Source organism: Chrysemys picta, chromosome 23 (assembly GCF_011386835.1).
Source record: "Chrysemys picta bellii isolate R12L10 chromosome 23, ASM1138683v2, whole genome shotgun sequence".
Classification (NCBI taxonomy): Eukaryota; Metazoa; Chordata; order Testudines; family Emydidae; genus Chrysemys; species Chrysemys picta.
The window spans coordinates 15060855-15077900 of record NC_088813.1 but is presented as its reverse complement, the minus strand read 5'-3'; positions in this window follow the sequence as shown (position 1 = coordinate 15077900).

Here is a 17046-nt window from a genome sequence, read left to right as displayed (position 1 = left end):
TACCTGGACCCCGTCATTAGAATGTCTGAGCACCTCCTTAATGCATTTATCCTTACCACACGCCTGTGAGGCAGGGCAGTGCTGTTATCCCTGGAGATGGGGAAACTGAGTCACTGAGAGATTAAGTGACTCACCCAGTGTCATGCAGGAAGTCTATGGCTGAGCATGGAATTGAAGCCAAAGTAGGGTGACCAGATGCCCCAATTTTATAGAGACAGTCCCGATATTTGGGTCTTTGTCTTATATCGGTGCCTATTACCCCCCACTCCCTGTCCCGATTTTTCACACTTGCTATCTGGTCACCCTAAGCCAAAGTCCCAGGCTCGTGCAGTAACATTTGGCCATCCAGCTCCTTGGACAGAAAGGAATACACAGAAATAGAGCCAACCCACTCAGGGGCCCTGTTTCCTGTTTCTCAGCCAGGAACTTTTGGAGTCACCCCAGTTCTCCCTGAGACAGTTTCGAATCTGCTCTGGCAGTTCCCCCTTCCCCGCTCCCTCTGCTGCGCTTACAGATCAATCATTCCTGTGATGCCGTACCAGCCGCCTTTCTGAAATGCAGGTGAATGATGGCTGCTGACAGTCTCGCTAGACAGGCCCCAGCTCCGATTCCTCCGGGGCTGGAACTTGCGCTCACTTCCCAGAAGCCCTGCCAACTCTCCCACAGCCTTCGATATGCTGCTTGCCTCCGTACCTGCGCCGGCTTGGCAGCTGAATTCACAGGTCTGTGCAGTCCCCGGATACGGTGGCTTCCTTTTAACTATTCTCTGGGTGAATTTCAAGCTCAGGAAACTGAGGGACTAATGCACTGTTCTGCAGCAACAGGAGTATTGTGAGTAGATGCTGTGCGAGCTTCCCTTGCATTATCTTGCCAGTGCACCAATCACTCCACCCGGCTGTTATTCCAGGCAGTATTACTGTCTTGATGCTGTGATGATGGGTGCTTCATAATTGCCAGAGATAGACAGAACTGGACTCCTGCAAAGCCCCTGAGTCCAGCCCTGAGCTCCCCTCAGACCTCTTCTGCCCTCAGACTTTTACTGCCGTGCTGCAGCTCCACAAGGGATCCGATTCAGAGCCAGATCCAAACTGTCGCAAACCCGGCTTCTCTTTGAAATGCCCCTGATCCAGAACCATGGAATCCATACGCCGTCGAATTTGAGGAACGTTTGGGGCCAGACCTGAATCGGGATCCAAGCGTCACAGTGCTAGCCCACCCCAGATAAATACACCTTCTGTTCATTCAGTATTAGTGGCTCATTCAGTAGCTGTTCCTTGCTGGGCTCCAGGTGGAGATGGACATTACTTCACTGAGTTATTTGGCAGCAGGCTCGTATGGCCGGAGCACAGTGAGGGGGAAATCCTGGCCCGGTTGGAGTCAGTGGGCGTTTTGCCATCGACTTCAATGGGACCAGGTGTTCACCCTCTCAGTCTCCTGGGTTCTATTCCCAGCTCTGCCACAGAGTCATTGTGTGAGAGTCAAAAAGGGGATCGTAACGTCAGCCTACCCAACGGGGGAAGAGAGAGGGGTCTGAAGACAGGGCAAGAAGCAATGGGCTTCAACTGCAGCAAGGGAGATTTAGGTTAGACATTAGGAAAAGCTTCCCGACTGTCAGGGTAGGTAAGCACTGGAACAAATTACCTAAGGTGGTTGTGGAATCTCCGTCATTGGAGATTTTGAAGAACAGGTTAGACTCACACCTGTCAGGGATGGTTTAGGTCCGTGGTTCTCAACCTGCAGCCCATGGGCCACTTGCAGCCCAATCAGCACAGAGCTGCGGCCCATGTGAAATCCTCAGGGCCGTACAGGTAGTATTGGATGTGGCCCACAATGGTAAACCTGTTGAGAATCACTGGTTTGGGTAATACTTAGTCCTGCCTCGGTGCAGGGGGCGGGAATAGATGGCCTCTCGGGGTCCCTTCCAGTCCTACATTTCTGATTTCTATGATTATGATTTTGTAGTTAATGGACTAGCTTGGGACTCAGGAAATCTGACTTCATTTCCTGGCTTTGCCACTGATCTTGGGCAAGTCAGGCCAAGATTTTTAAACATGGCTAGTGATTTTGGGTGCCCAGCTCAAGTCCCACCCTCTGATTTCAGGCCACTTGATCTCAAGTTGGGTACCTGAAATCACTAATCACGTTTGAAAAGCTTAGTTTCAACCTCTCTGCCGCGGCTTCCCCATCTGTAAAATGGGGATAATAGGCCTGGTCTACTCTACAGAGCTAGGTCTATGCAAGGCAGCTTAGGTTGACCTAACTATGTAAGTGTCCGCACTAAAATTTCGCTCCCACCCATGTAACTCACCTGCTACACCGACTTAATAACTCCACCTCCACAAGAGGTGTAGAGTCAATGTCGCTGTAGTGAGGTTGAAGCAGTGTCAATGTAGACACTATGTTGCTTACATCGACTGTTGCTGTCTCTCAGAAGCCACCCGACAATGCCCCCCCAGTGACAACAATTCAATCGGTGCAAGCGCTTCTGGTGAGGATGTGCACGGCCAACCCAAGGAGCAAAGGGTAGACATCCACAAGCGATGTACTCTGACATCAGTTAGGTTAGGTTAATTTTGTAGTGTAGCCATGCCTTAGAGTGGATGCTCTTCAGGGCTGAGCCTCTTTTATTCTTTGGGGGTACTTCACTTAGCGTAACAGGGCCGGGCTCTGGCTCTGGAGGGCAAGTGTAATACAAGGAGTAATACGCATAACGACGTTTGCAAAGCGCCTCGCTGGTGAAGCATGCTGGAGAAGTATCATTATTTTATTTCCCAGCCTTATATCCTCTACCTCTTTAGTGTCATTTACATCGCCTGATGCCTCCATTGTTTATCACATGTGTTTGCTGCTTGTGCCCTAGTCTGTGGTTCTCTCCCCCTGACTGGAAGGAGGACGAGGAGGAGACAGCTGTAGAGAAAAGCTCCAGGCAGGTCCTCACAAGCCACCAGCAGAAGTGGACGGAGTCCCCTGTGGAGTGCCGTAGCTTCAATTACCCGCAGCTGTGCAGCTAACACCAGTGGCCTAAGCAGCTTGAATATTGATGAGGGAGGATTTCAGAGTGTGTTTTATTATGGCTACTAAAAGTAAATGGGCCATTTTCCTCCCTGGGCAACAGAACGTAAAAACACGCTGAACAATAGCACTTTCCCTTTCATTTTTGATCAGGGATGGTGGGGAAAAATTATTCACAAGGGGTGGGGGGTGGCAGGAGACAAGACAGGGCCATTTCATATTCCACCTGCAACTGCCACCCTTCCATTAACATGAAATGAGCCCTGTGTGGCTGAGACCGCAGAGCTGGGGTGTGGGGGGGATCTCCCTTCAGGTTGGACGCTAGAGGTTTTGTGGCTGCGAGTGAGGTCATTGGTCATGATGGGCTCAGCGGGAGCACCAGCATCATGGTCCTTCATCCTCAAAGCTCCCACCTCAGCGGGGGTGGAGGTATCCGCTGGTGACATGAGCTCTGGGTGAGTATCAGAGCCAGGATGCACCTGGGCCGGGTGTGCAAATTTCCTCCTCTACTTCAGAGACTTACATGGCCCCTGTGACCAAAGTATCCGAGCGCCACACAATCTGGACCATATTTCTCTTCCCCAGACCGCTGTGTGTTAGGGCAGCGCTATTATCAGCGAGGGGACAAGTGACTCACCCAAAGTCACATTGTAAGTCTGTAGCAAAGCAGAGAATTGAACCCCGCTCTTCCAGTGCCTAGACTTCGTACCCTAACTGCTGAGCTATCCTTCTTTTACATCAGTTGCCCCTCTGTGCTGCTCTGACGCCTGAGACTACCTGGCCGGCTGGTATAAACTATAATGTTAAAAATCCAAGCAGAAAGAAATTACCCAGACATTCCAATCTGCCTTTATCCTGCACGAGGAACCCAAAATGGCATAAATCCAATTATTTGTTTTCCTTTGCAGGTCACCTCCAAGACTAAAGGGACCCCAATTTACATCCAAAGCTAAAAACAAAAAGCCACAAAGAAAACCCAAGGCTGTGTTTGAAGCGATGGGCGACAATGCGCGGCACAAAAGCAAAAGTCTGAATTATCCATGGCGCTCGCTCTTCAACTGGGTGCCTTTAAGAAAACAGAAAAGAAGCAAGGTAGCTTTGAAACAAAGCTGTTTGACAGGCAGAGAAGCAGAGGTCTCAAGAAAATTTTGCATATCTAATTGGTCTCAGTTCAGAGTCCAGCCATCCAGCCATCAAAAGCCTCCACCGTTTTGCTTTTTAATGAGAGATTTTCATACATTAACACTTCATTAAGTCCGTAGCCAAGTAATTTTTAGGCCAATTTAAAATGCATATGCCAAGCGGCCTTGACTCTCGCCTGACTTCTTAAGATAATAGTTGACACAGCCCCGCGTAGCCTGCTCTGGCTGTCTGCTTCACCTCAGTGATTGACCTGGAAGAGCAGGGGAGGGGGAGAAAGCTGCGGCAACTGGGAGATTAAACAACTTTGACAGAGTCAAACGGAATGAACCAGGACCCGAACTTCCGTGCAGAAGAAGACGACAAAGCCAGCCAAGAGGAGAAACCGTTTCCAGGGCATTTGCACCCACAAAAAAATCACTACACCCTCTGTTCCTGGAATGGGGATAAGAAGGAAAAGGAAGGATGAGAGCAGATGGAGAAGAGTGAAATGAACATTGCAGTCAATGCTACCCACCCCTGTACCGAGGGAGAGGAGCGTAGAACCATATCGCTACATAGATCACTCACAGAAACATTGTGATCTGCTCACTGTGTTCACTAGGGCCTGGAGGTCCCAGCTGAGCTCAGAGCCCCATTATGCCAGGCACTGTACAGACACTCATGCCTTGTCTACATGAAAAAGTTGCACTGGCTTAATTTAAATCAGTCTTGAAACCAATATAGTTAAACTGGTGCTAAGCCCTGTGCAAACACCGGTATTTCAATTGAACTTAAACCTGTTTCCAGGCTACTTAAACTAAACTGAAAAAGCCACTCTTAGACCAAAATAGGACAGGGGTTTGCACCAAAGTAAGTATATTGGTTTAAATTCAGATCTTACATTATAAAGTTTGGCAAGGCCATAGTAGGTGACATGCCCTGCCCTGAAGAGTTTACAGTCTAAACAGATAAAGACTTGTAGGGAAAGTAACTTGACCAAGTTCAATATAGTAGATCAGTGGCAGAGCCAGTCTCCCAGGCTAGTGCTCTTGCCACTGGCTCACCCTGCCTCTCAAGTGAAGGCTCTAAGACATCTCATGTAATAAGGTGCTACTCAGCTGGAGTAAAGGGAACAGGACTTGACCCTATCCAAAGAGAAATGTTTTTGTGAATTTGAAAACGTATATATCAAAAGGTTTGGGCTTTTTTCCAACACGAAATCCCATGTTGGGCTAATTGATGAGTGTTTTCCCATCAGCTCTACAAATATTTAAATAATAATTTTACTGCCCTAGGAATTCCCTCCCCATCAGGCCCTCAATGGGAAAGGGGTCACACGGGGCAGAGTCCCTGGATTTGGTGTAGCAAAGAGGTCAGGAGACACACAGGTGCAAGGTAGGAGGAATTGATCCCTAGATCTCAAAGGCAGGAGGGACAATTAGTTCATCTGCTCTGACCCCCCGCATAACACCGGCTATAGGATTTCATCCAGTTCCTGCTGCACTGAGCCCAATCACTTGTATCTGGCTAAAACATCGTCCGAAGGCATCCAGTTGGTCAGGCAAACGGGGCCCCTAAAACATCCCGGGGTGACTCTCCAGCCTAACATGGTCGAAATCTGGGGTTACTGGGAGTGGAGCAAGTTTTCAGGTGGGCGCATTTTTAAGGAAGAAAAATGGATTCTGAACCAAGCATTTCTTTAAAACAAACAAACGAAAAAAGCCGCCCTGAATAACCAAGGCTTCTTAGTTTGAATTTCTTTTCCTTTTTTAACTCCACAGCCATTTGCCCTTATAAAACAGTAATTTCAGCTTGTTATCTAAGCTACTGCTCTGTGATCTTAATAATTCCTTACATTGATATTGAACCTTCCATTAAAGGCTCTTAATGCACATCCCCTGCATTATTTCATTACGTCTTCCAAAATAGGAAGTGGGTATTAGCCTCCTTTTACCCAAGGAGGTGAAGAGATTAGCCCAAGGTCACATGGAAGAGTCAGTGTGTGGGGGAGGGGGGAGGACCAGAACCAATGCACCCAGATGCCTGGGTGAACGACTAGACAGACGGAAGGCTCAAAAAGCAGTCCCTGCCTTTAAAGTTAAATTTTCCATTCTCACTCATAACACCTCCTTTCAAACAACTTGGCTAGTCTGAGGTGTTAGAAATAGGCAGAGTTTCAATTCAGGATCTGGGTTAAAATAAGAACCACCCTGAACTGTCACTTGTTACTCCTACACTCAGCCTGGACCTGTTGTGAGGTTCTTAAAAAATAATCCAGTTACCTGTTAAAACACCGAGAGCTGCACTGCACGCCACTGTACTGGACGGCTCTAGTCAGGCGTGGCGGCAATGGCCTATGAGATTCTGTTTGCATGATATTTCCAACTCGAATGGGAACCCGTCAGAGAGCAGTTACCCAAACCTCTGAAACGGATGAGGCTCCCCCAGCACTGGCTTCGGTGAAGTCTTTTTCCCCTGGAGAATGGGCTATAAGTGGTGGCCTCGGACCTAGAAGTGGGAGAATTTGTTTGATTGCATGTAGATGCCACTCTAGGATCACAGAGGCTGGATTCTGGGAACAAACTAGAAGTGAGCTCAAACCATTCCGTTCAGATCCAGATTTTGATGTAGCCCCTTTGCTCCCACACACACTGGCCTTGAAAGGGTTCCAGAAGCTGACGAGCTCAGTAAGTGCCCCCGATTGCACCTGGAAGCTGGGCCAGGCCTAGTTAAAGATGAATCCCAGGATGGGGGCTTATTATAAAGAGAGGAAGCCCAGCATAGAAGGAGGGATGCAGCGACAGAGGGAAAGAACTCAGTCGTTTTTTCTCTAGGCAGTAGAGCGTGGAGCCCGGTGAGAGATGGAGAAGCTACTGGAGTACAGCAAGCTCCAGCAGTGAGTCCTGCTAAAAGGCAGGACCCAGCCCTCCAGGGAAGAAACCCTGGGTGATGGTCAGCTATGGAGGACTTTCAGGATAGGGTTACCATACGTCCGGATTTTCCCGGACATGTCCGGCTTTTGGGGGCTCAAATCCCCGTCCGGGGGGGAAATCCCAAAAAGCCGGGCATGTCCGGGAAAATCGGGAGGTCAGCCGGGCCGGCGGGGAGCCGGGCCGGCGGGGAGCCGGGTCAGCCGGGCCGGCGGGGACCCCGGCCGGCGGGGAGCCGGGTCAGCCGGGCCGGCGGGGAGCCGGGCCGGCGGGGAGCCGGGTCAGCCGGGCCCGCGGGGAGCCGGGCCGGCGGGGAGCCGGTCAGCCGGGCCGGCGGGGAGCCGGGCCCGCGGGGCCGGGAGCCGGGGGGTGCGCCGGGCCGCCGGGGGCCGGCAGTGCTGGGCGGGCCGGGGGTGGTCGGCCGGGGCCGGCACCCCAGGCCCCGAGCCGACCCAGGCTGGAAACGCCGGGGGGCCAGCCTGGGCCGCGCCTCCTCCCCCCACACACCTCTTACCTGCTTCAGGCTTCCCGCGAATCAAATATTCGCGGGAAGCAGGGGAGGGGGCGGAGACTTTGGGGAGGGGGCGGGGTTGGGCAGGGGTGTGGGCGGGGCTGGGGGCGGGGCCAGGGGCCGTGGAGTGTCCTCCATTTGGAGGCACAAAATATGGTAACCCTATTTCAGGAGCATCCTTAGACCATGAGATTGCCCTGAAGGGAGAGGGCAGCAGCGGTGAAAACGGTTCCTGAAGTGGGCCTAAGACAAGGCCAAGCCATAGGCAGGTGACTGTGGAAGAAGGGTGGAGTTGAGAAGCCAGCCTCGGGGAAAGGCCTGTAGGGAAGAAGCCTTGAGGGTCAGTGGCTTGGCTGGAGCCAGGCCTCCAGGGAAAACCCCCAGGGAGGTGGCATTTCGTAGCAGAATGGGAAAGAACTTTGCAGAGCCCAGAAGGGTGGCTAGGATTGGGTGCTAAGGATTGGGCTCAGGAGGGATGGAAGAGTTTGTTCCTTTGCATTTAGTTTAGAATCTGGATACCCTGCAAGGCATGGGACTATGTAATCCGGCGAGAGGGCTGAGTCACAAGAAGAAGCAGACCACTGCTGGGCTGGAGCACCTGGGACTGCCAAAGGAGGAGACACTGCAGTGCCATGCCCTGCCAGGAGCGGGTGTGCTGGCTGGTGAGTTGCTCCTCCACAGGGTATTTGGACCTGAGTTTTGGTTCCGCCCAATATGAAGGTAACTGAAATATTTGTAAAATCGGATCAGGATTCAGACGCCAGACACCGCCCAAAGTTATGGCAGTTCAGGGCTGCAGGTTGGGGCTTGTCTGCTTTCAGAGGGGACTCGACACTCGTTTTTTTAGGTTTGGATTCTATCTAGCTTTAGCAAAACAGGGGATCTAGGCTGCTGCTTAGGGGTGGGGTATTTAACTGCCCCTTCCCCCGATGTGCTGGGCGTAGGACAAAAATCCCTTTCGAAGCAGAGCACAAGGGAGCTACGTTGACTGACACCAGCTGAGGAGTTGGCTCAGGTTCCTAGGAGCTCAGATGTCTGGCTAGCTGTAGAAATACTTGGTTTTTAAACTAAATTTCCCTGGAAACAAAATATTGTAAATGGAGCAGGTGCGGGGATTGCAAACAATTTTAACTAAACCCCAGACTTAACAGGACCAAAGGTGAAACCTTGGGCCCCATGGATGGTCTAGGGTAAAACTCCCACGGACTTCAGAGGGACCAGGACTTTGCCCAAGTACCAAAAAGGCCCAGGGAACTCATTAGATGTTATACAAATGAATCTCAGATGTGTAATGAGGATGGGAGCTGTTCTATCTACTTAGGCATATCCACCACTCCCGTGACCACTGAGCCAGCCAAGAGCTTTGAATGGACACATTAAATCAGACCCAGCCTGCCTGGGGTCGGCTCCCTCACCGGCGGCAGAAATAGTTCTAGTGCCCTGGAGAAGCTGCCATGTGCCCAAACCACAGCCCCAGATGAGGCACTTGATTGTCATTAGTGCAGTTTACCCTGTCGCTTTGTCATTGTAAATAGCTTTCTGCAAGCTCTCAAATGAGGCCAGCGACATGTGGTGTGGAACGATACACAAGCCGGAGCTTTGCTTTCCAACGTCCTTAGGCCTGATGTAGCCATATATTAAAAAAGGAAGCTAGGAACTGCCCTAATGCATCAGACCAATGGTCCATCTAGTCCACTATCCTATCTCTATTATTGCCCAGCCCCATCTTCAGAGGAAGATACAAGAAACCTGAAAGTGGATAATTATTGTATAACTTGACATAGAAGCAATTTCTTCCAGACCCCTATCAGTTACGGGTTAGTTTATGCCCTGAAGCAGGAGGACTTAATTAAAAGATGACAAACCATTATTAAGTATTCTGGGGCAGGGATTGTCTCTCACTGTGTGTATGTGTAGCACCTCGCACAATGGGGCCCCGATCTCGGGCCTCGAGGTGCTACTGTAATAGACATAAGAGGCTGCACAGCGGGCAAACACTTCAACTGTAGCAAAACCTGGGTTGGTCTGGATCTCTTCTTTCGCCCCCAAAAGGGGGGTGAGTGGAGAACACCCAGAATAGAGAAGACTTAATTCTAAGACTGATTGGGGAAGGAGGGGGGATTTAATGACATCTCAGCTCTATAAAATGAAATGGATACAAAAATGTATAGAGAATTTTGGGTTGTCTCCTCCCCCCCAACCTGTCCAACATCTTCCTGGTTAGAAATGTAATTTAAGTGATAGATGGTTTCTATTCAATCCCTGTAACATCCTCATGAAAATTTTAAACAGTGCAGATTAGTTTATTATAAATAGCTGGTTGGGCACCTTATTCACTGCAAGGAGACAAAGAAGAGGGGGGGGCTTTTCTGATTGGAAACAAAACTTTGAACCTTTAGGGGGTTTTCTTTTAAGTGTTGTTAGAGCAGCGAGCTCAACCGTTCTGGAAGCGAGGGGCATGTCTTGTCTTATTCTAGCACCTCACCCTCTAGTGTATTTATCCTCACACACCCCTGGGAGGTAGGGCAGTGCTTTTATCCCTGTTCTATACCTGGGGAACCGAGGCACCGAGAGGCTTGGGGTAGAGTTGTGCGGCAGTCGCTAGGTGGATGGCAGCTCGTGTGGAAGGACCCAAGTTAGTTTTAATCTCGCTAGCTCAGGTACCAGAGCAGTAAAGCTGCAGAAGCATGAGTTTACTGTCCATATAAGTACCCAGGGTTCCAGACAGACCTGTATGGCTTGGACTGCAGCCTGTGCTGCCCAGAGTCCTAGGAATCTACGGGGGGTGGAAGGTCTGAGCCTGAGTGGAGCCAGGAGCCGGTTCCATCCCTATTGCTTTGCAGTGTAGACGCAGCCCTATTGGACTCGTACTTTGGGAGTCTGCCAAAAGTATCCCACAATCCCATGGGCTGACTTTTTTTTCCCCTCTGGACAGTCAAGTTTGGTGGACAATCAAGCGTTCCCACACTGCACCATGAACAAAGGGCTAGAGTGGCCACATTAGGGAAGGGCGTTAGGCGGTCTGGAATGGGGGGGTTGGACTTGGGATCACATAATGCAGCATAGCTGCTGGAGACCCAGCAGTCAACAATTCCTAACCTGGGGTTACAAATGAGTGTAGACGCTCAAGCCCTAGGCTAACAAACCCAGAGTTTGCTAATTTGAGTTCTAACCCTGGGCTCACATTGGAGTGTGGACAGACCCTTAGTGACCTGCCCAAGGTTACACGCACAGACTGGCCGAGCAGGGTTTTGATCCTGCATCTTCTCAGTATCAGGCAAATGCCCTAATCACTGGGCCATCCTTCCCCTTAATGGACAGACTCTCTAGTGGCTGCCTCTCCTGCCATTCATGGCCATGTGAGTCTCCTTCCCTCTATGTGAATCTGTGAACCCACTTCTCCTGCTGTTCACAATCCTTTCAGCTCTTGCTCCCATTCAATATATATATTTGGAAAACATTTGAGGCATTGTATGGAAGCTTTGAGGATCTGAAGTGGTCAGATCCTTAAAGTCAGCACCTCCAGCCCCCATCTTCCCCTAGCACTGCCATGCCTGGAAGTCTCCGAAGGAAGAGCTGCGCCATGTGGGAATCACCCTCTCCAACAGCACTTCCTGTAGCAGCCTGGTTTTTCCAGGAAGGTCTTCCATTCACATAGTAACCCAGCCCGCCACTGCTCTGCTTGTGGTCCAAGGAGACCAGGCTGCTTGCTGGCTAACCTTCAGTCCCATCCTGCCCACTGATGGAAAGCTATTGTAGATGGGATAGTTAACTAGATCCCTCCCACATCCACACCTGCTGCTTGGACCAGGCCAGGCCGTGCCCCATAAAGGAGCGGCTGTGCAGCCCTCGCTCCTTATCACCTCAGAGCTCTGCTGGCTAAAGCGCCACCAAGCTGGGAGCCCCCTTCACCTCTCCCCCACTGCAGCTTTCAATCTCCCCTCAGGCTCTTAAGGAGGATCTGAGCTTTCAGTTACACCTTTACACCCTTCATGGCACAGTGTTTCCAAACTTCTGCCCTTTGCTGCCTTTCCCCCAGCCCACCCACCTCGTGCCTTTGGAGAGTAAACTTTTCCCTACAGCATCTATTTTAGGAGGGATCGGGGATAGGGGGTGCAGTGCGTGCTGCTCCCTCCCATCTGTTCCTCTCCAGCCTGCTGCTAGCACCGATAACCGTCATGTTGCTAAGCGTCCCTTGGCTAGGGCTGTCTCCCATCCCAGGAATCAGTCTCCATGCACTTGAGCCAGCTACGTGTGAGCGCGGTGCTGGGCATGGGTAGAAGGATGAGCATCGTCTCTCTCACCTTAGCTATTTCTCCTTCCTGCTCTCCGGCCTCTCCGGCGTGTCCCCAATGCTGCTGCCTGTGTCTCTGCACAGACGACAGTCAAAATCTCTCCATGGGTTTGCACCAACCTACCCAGTATTCTCTTCTCCCACCTCACTTCTCCAGCCTCCGCTGCCCTTCTTTCCCTTCGTACCACGCAGACGCAAGAGCCGGCTCCTGCCCTTCAGACTGCGCCCCCGCCCGTGCTGCTCTGCTCCGACAGCTGTCTCCATCTCAGACCCACAGGGTTGGAAGGGACTGCAAAGGTCATCTAGTCTAACCCCCTGCCAAGATGCGGGATCTTGGCTGGAAGTATCTCTGTTCTCCCCATTTATGCCCCTTCCTTCCTCTCTAGAGCATGGAGGGATGTTTTTCCAAGAAGGCCGGTCTTGTGGCTAAGCCACTGGACTGGGACGCCAGAGAGGTTAGTTCAATTCCTGACTCTGCTGTGGAATCACTAGGTAACTGTGGGCAAAAAGTGGAGAGGCCGAATGGCCTTGTGGTTAAGGCAATGCGCTGCATCAGGAGATCAGAGTTCAATTCCTGCTTCTGGGCACTGATTTACTATGGGATCTTGGGCAAGTTGCTTTTCTCTCGCTCTGCCTCGCTTTCCCCACCTGTACAATGGGAATTGCTCCTTTCTCCCACCCAGAGTCTGTTTTATCTATTTAGATTGCAAGCTCTTCGGGAAATTTCTGTGTGCGCACGTGTGCGGTGGTGCTGGAACAATGTTTTATGGGGGGTGCTGAAGGTGGAAACCACGTCTCTGGTTTGTTTTTACTACTTCAAGCCATGGGGTGTGGCAACACCCCTAGTTCTAGCACCTATGTGTGTGTAGGTGTGTGTACAACACCATGGGGCCCTGATCTCAAGTGGGGCACCCCTGCTAATACTAATCATATCAAATCAAGTTGTAGTATGGTGAAAGTCTAAGCATCCAGCAAACCAAATGGCTGAGGGCCTGTTATAGAGTCTAGCCCCCAGAGGCCAAACATGACCATCCGTGACCTTAGGCTCATGGCACTTGCTCTATTGCTGCGTGTGGTGGGGCGGCTGCCCCACGCCCGGAGAGTGTGGGCTGCGGCAGGCCCGGGTGCCTGCATATCCCGGCAGCCAATAAGAGAAGGGCTTGTTGCGAGTCAATCAGAGCCCAGATTGGGGACAGCTAATCAGGGCCAAGCTCAGCCATATAAAAGACTGCTCAGGGAGAGAGCGTTCAGTCTGTCCCAGGCCTTCAGAGGGGAAGGTCTGTCTCCAGAGCTGGGAGGCTAGCACTACGGACAGTGCAGTGCAGGCGAGCCTTACAGAGCGGGAGAAGGTCCTACTCCAAAGCCTACCAGGTGGTAGGCCTTGAAGGAAAGGGCCTTGTGGGAAGAAGGGCTGTTGGGAAGCGGTCCAGAGGAACAGACAGAGGAGGAAGGAGAAGGAGGACAGCGAGGCTGTCGCTAGAGGGCCTCTGGACTGGGACTCAGAGTAGTGGGTGGGCCTGGGTCCGCCCCCCCCTTGTTCCCCTTGGCAGTACACCCAGCCATCGGCCGCAGGGAGCGGCTAGCAGAAACTGCACCAGATCCCGGGCTGTAGGGATCGGATTTGGAGGTGTAGGACTGTTGATCATCCAGCCCCCAGAAGGGGGTGTGAATGGACAAAAGGACACTGTCGGAGGGCAGTGTTCCGGAAGAGGATACCGTGCGTCGGGAGCAACGCGGGTCCACACGCCAACCAAAGGCAGGATGACAGATGGGACCCCACCAGAAGGGGGCGCTCTACTGGATCGAACCAATTCCCCGAGACGACCAGTTGGAGGTGCCACGGTGGTGAGTCCCAACATTGTCACACTGCGCTATTGATATTTAAGCAGCTTCTGCTTGCCTCTTGCAGCCATGCACCAAAAAACTGAGCCAACAGGTCCGGTTGTAATGCAGAAATCTCCACCTCATTCTGGAGAAAGAGAAACATTTCAGTGGCTTGGCTCCACCTACAGGGTCCATCTGCAATGGGTGGGACTGGGCAATCTTTGTTGCTGTTGTACGTTGCTACAGCTGAAGACTGCCGGGAGCTCAGAAATGCTGCCTGCACATTCAGTGCTGTCTCTCTGCTATGGGCGGGGTCCTATGGGTAGCAATAGCATGATCTCGGTGTTGCCAAATCTCACGATTTTGATCACAAATCTCATGATGTTTGGTGTTTTCCTTACAGCCCCAGCTACTGCGGCCAAGTAATCAGGTAAGAATCTCACCTTTCCTTTTTTTATAAAAAAACTTCTAGCCCTCATGGTTGTGGAGAAAAGCTGGTCAATGGGACTTGGGTGTCCCCTTAAAGACACAAACCAAAAGACAAATATACAAAAAACCCTAATTTATTATTTTCCTTCAATCTTATGATTTGGGGGTTGGCAGTACTGTGATCTATGTTTTGCATCTCTTCATTCAGTGTTTCTAGCTGCTCCCATTGCTGGGTACCAGAACACTTTATTTTTAATGTTGAGGAACAAAACTAGAATTTTAGGTTTTAAATCAAAAAGTAGAGCTGGGACCAAGACACAAATGTCAGAGCTGGATTTTGAACCCAAACATCGACGCTGTCTGGAGCCACAGTCCATTGTCCAGATAAGAACGCCAGCTGCGAAATTTAGATTTAGCTCTGTGCTCACCCTCTAAGCCCCTCCAGGTGTGTGTCCCAGCTAGAGGTAGACAGGGAATTTTCAGACCAACATTTTCATCGGAAAATGCTGATTCATCAGAGCAGGAAATGCTGGCAAGAAAGAGCCCGTTCTGACAAATGTCCTCGTTCGCGTTGAAAATATGAGGGAAGTTCTGAAGTTGTCAACACATCCAATTTCACCATTTTTGAAACCAAAGTTTCATGGTATTGGTTTTGAAATGTTTTGAAACAAAAATGTTGTTTCAAATTATTGAAATTAAGCATCTTCATTGACCTGATCCAAATTCCACCCCCACCCCCAGATTGTTGGTTTGTGAAAATTGTTGAGATTCCGACTTTTTGTCCAAATTTGGGGTGGGATTTTTTTTTAATCTGAAACTTTCATGGAATGGGAAAAGTCCTCTTGTGAATAGCTCTAGGGCTGATGCAGAATGTGGTGGGAGCCCATCTCCGGTAAGACTGTGTATCAATGGTTTTCAACCAGGGGTACACGCAGAGCTCTTCCAGGGGGTCCATCAACTCATCTAGATATTTGCCTAGTTTTACAACAAGCTACATAAAAAGTGCTAGTGGAGTTGGTACAAACTAAAATTTCATACAGAGAGTGACTTATTTATACTGCTCTATATACCATACACTGAAATGTAAGTACAATATTTATATTCCAATCAATTTATTTTATAATTATATGGTAAAAGTGAGAAAGTCAGCAATTTTTCAGTAATAGTGTGCTGTGACACCTGTATTTTTATGTCTGATTTTTGTAAGCAAGTAGTTTTTAAGTGAAGCAAAACTTGTGGGTATGCAGGACAAATCAGACTCCTGAAAGGAGTACAGTAGTCTGGAAAGGTTGAGAACCACTGCACTATATTATCATATCATCCATTTCTATGGGATTATAATAATTGAATAATAAATAGTTTAACAGGAAATACTGAGTCTGAAACTTCCCTGTACATTGTTTTCCCCAGGTTAGCATTTCAGCTTTGCCCTGACTCTTCCCACAATCTGAGGCCACATCCACCCCTTTACTGAAGTTTGCAGAGGACCCTCATGGAGACATTTTTGTATGTCTGGTTGGTAATCTGTAGCCTATCAAGTGAGGTAGGTTTAGGCTGCTGCAGGGATCAGCAACCTTTGGCATGTGGCCCGTCAGGGAAATCCGCTGGTGGGCCGGGACGGTTTGTTTACCTGCAGCATCCGCAGGTTTGACCAATCCCAGCTCCCACTGGCCGCGGTTCGCCGTTCCAGGCCAATGAGGGCTGCGATTGGTCGAACCCGTGGATGCTGCAGGTAAACAAACCGTCCCTGCCCGCCAGCAGATTTCCCTGAGGGGCCACATGCCAAAGGTTGCCGATCCCTGGGCTACTGCATAGCATTTAGGGGCAATAAATTGATATGCTTTTTGGCTTGAAGGTTACAGCAGTATCTTTCCCCCCCCCACTGTGAACTTCTTCAGGAAACGCTTCAGTGGAAACAAAGAGGATTTGATAACTATTCACAAACCTATGACTATTAGTCGCTATGGATCAACCAGTGGTGTATCAAAACTGGTATCCTGTACCCTGGAAGTGGAATACCTGATGCTTCAGAGGAAGGCTTATCCTGATGATAACCGCCTAGAACACATTAGCTCCTGCTGCACACAGAGTAGAAAAATTCCTTCCTGACCCCTCTAGTGACCAGCACAGCCCCTGAAGTCTGACAATGGATGAGACTTGTATTAGCTTGCATAACATTGCAAAACCAACTGCAATGTTAGTATAAAGTGGATCAGGGGAGCATTAAAGCTGGGGCTTGATGGTAGCTGAGGGTATTTCCCAGGCTGTTTGTTCCTCGGCTGCAAACTGCATCAGGGAATGGAAACAACTGCACATTTATAGGGCCACATACTGGGCCTGTGCACAAATGCACAGACAAGCTGTACCACTGCTCCCTGGGTCCTCTGACCAGCTCTTTTTACCTTCTGCTGGGATTCTGATGGCATTGAGTGGCTTTAAATAGATCTGTCCCCAGGATACCTGCTTGGCTAGCCAACGTCTCATTCAGAAATGTGAGCTGGGTTTCCTAGGTCAATATCAACAATTTTTCCCCCTTCCAGCTGGTAGCCAATGGCTTTAGTTTATTATTCATTATTCACTGCATCAGAAGAGAAGCAGAGAGGAAATTATTTAGTAGTGCGCTGGGAATAGACGGAGCTGGGGGTGGAAGGCAACAGGGCGAAGATACAATCCATTTCACAGGCAGCTGAGACAAGCAGTGGGAATGTTGTGCTGTGCTCAACAGGACAGCTGTGCAGAGGGACACATTCCCAGGGTGAAGGTGAGTTGGAGTTTGCCCTGGTAGCCAGGAGCAACCGATAGCAGAAGAGAATCTAATTCCCTCACTTCTCAGGCACCTGAGCCTTGACCTTATAATGCTGGGCTCCTGGAGTTGGTGCCGCCTGTCTGGCTCTCCGTTGCCTGCATTGGTTGACCCTTCATTA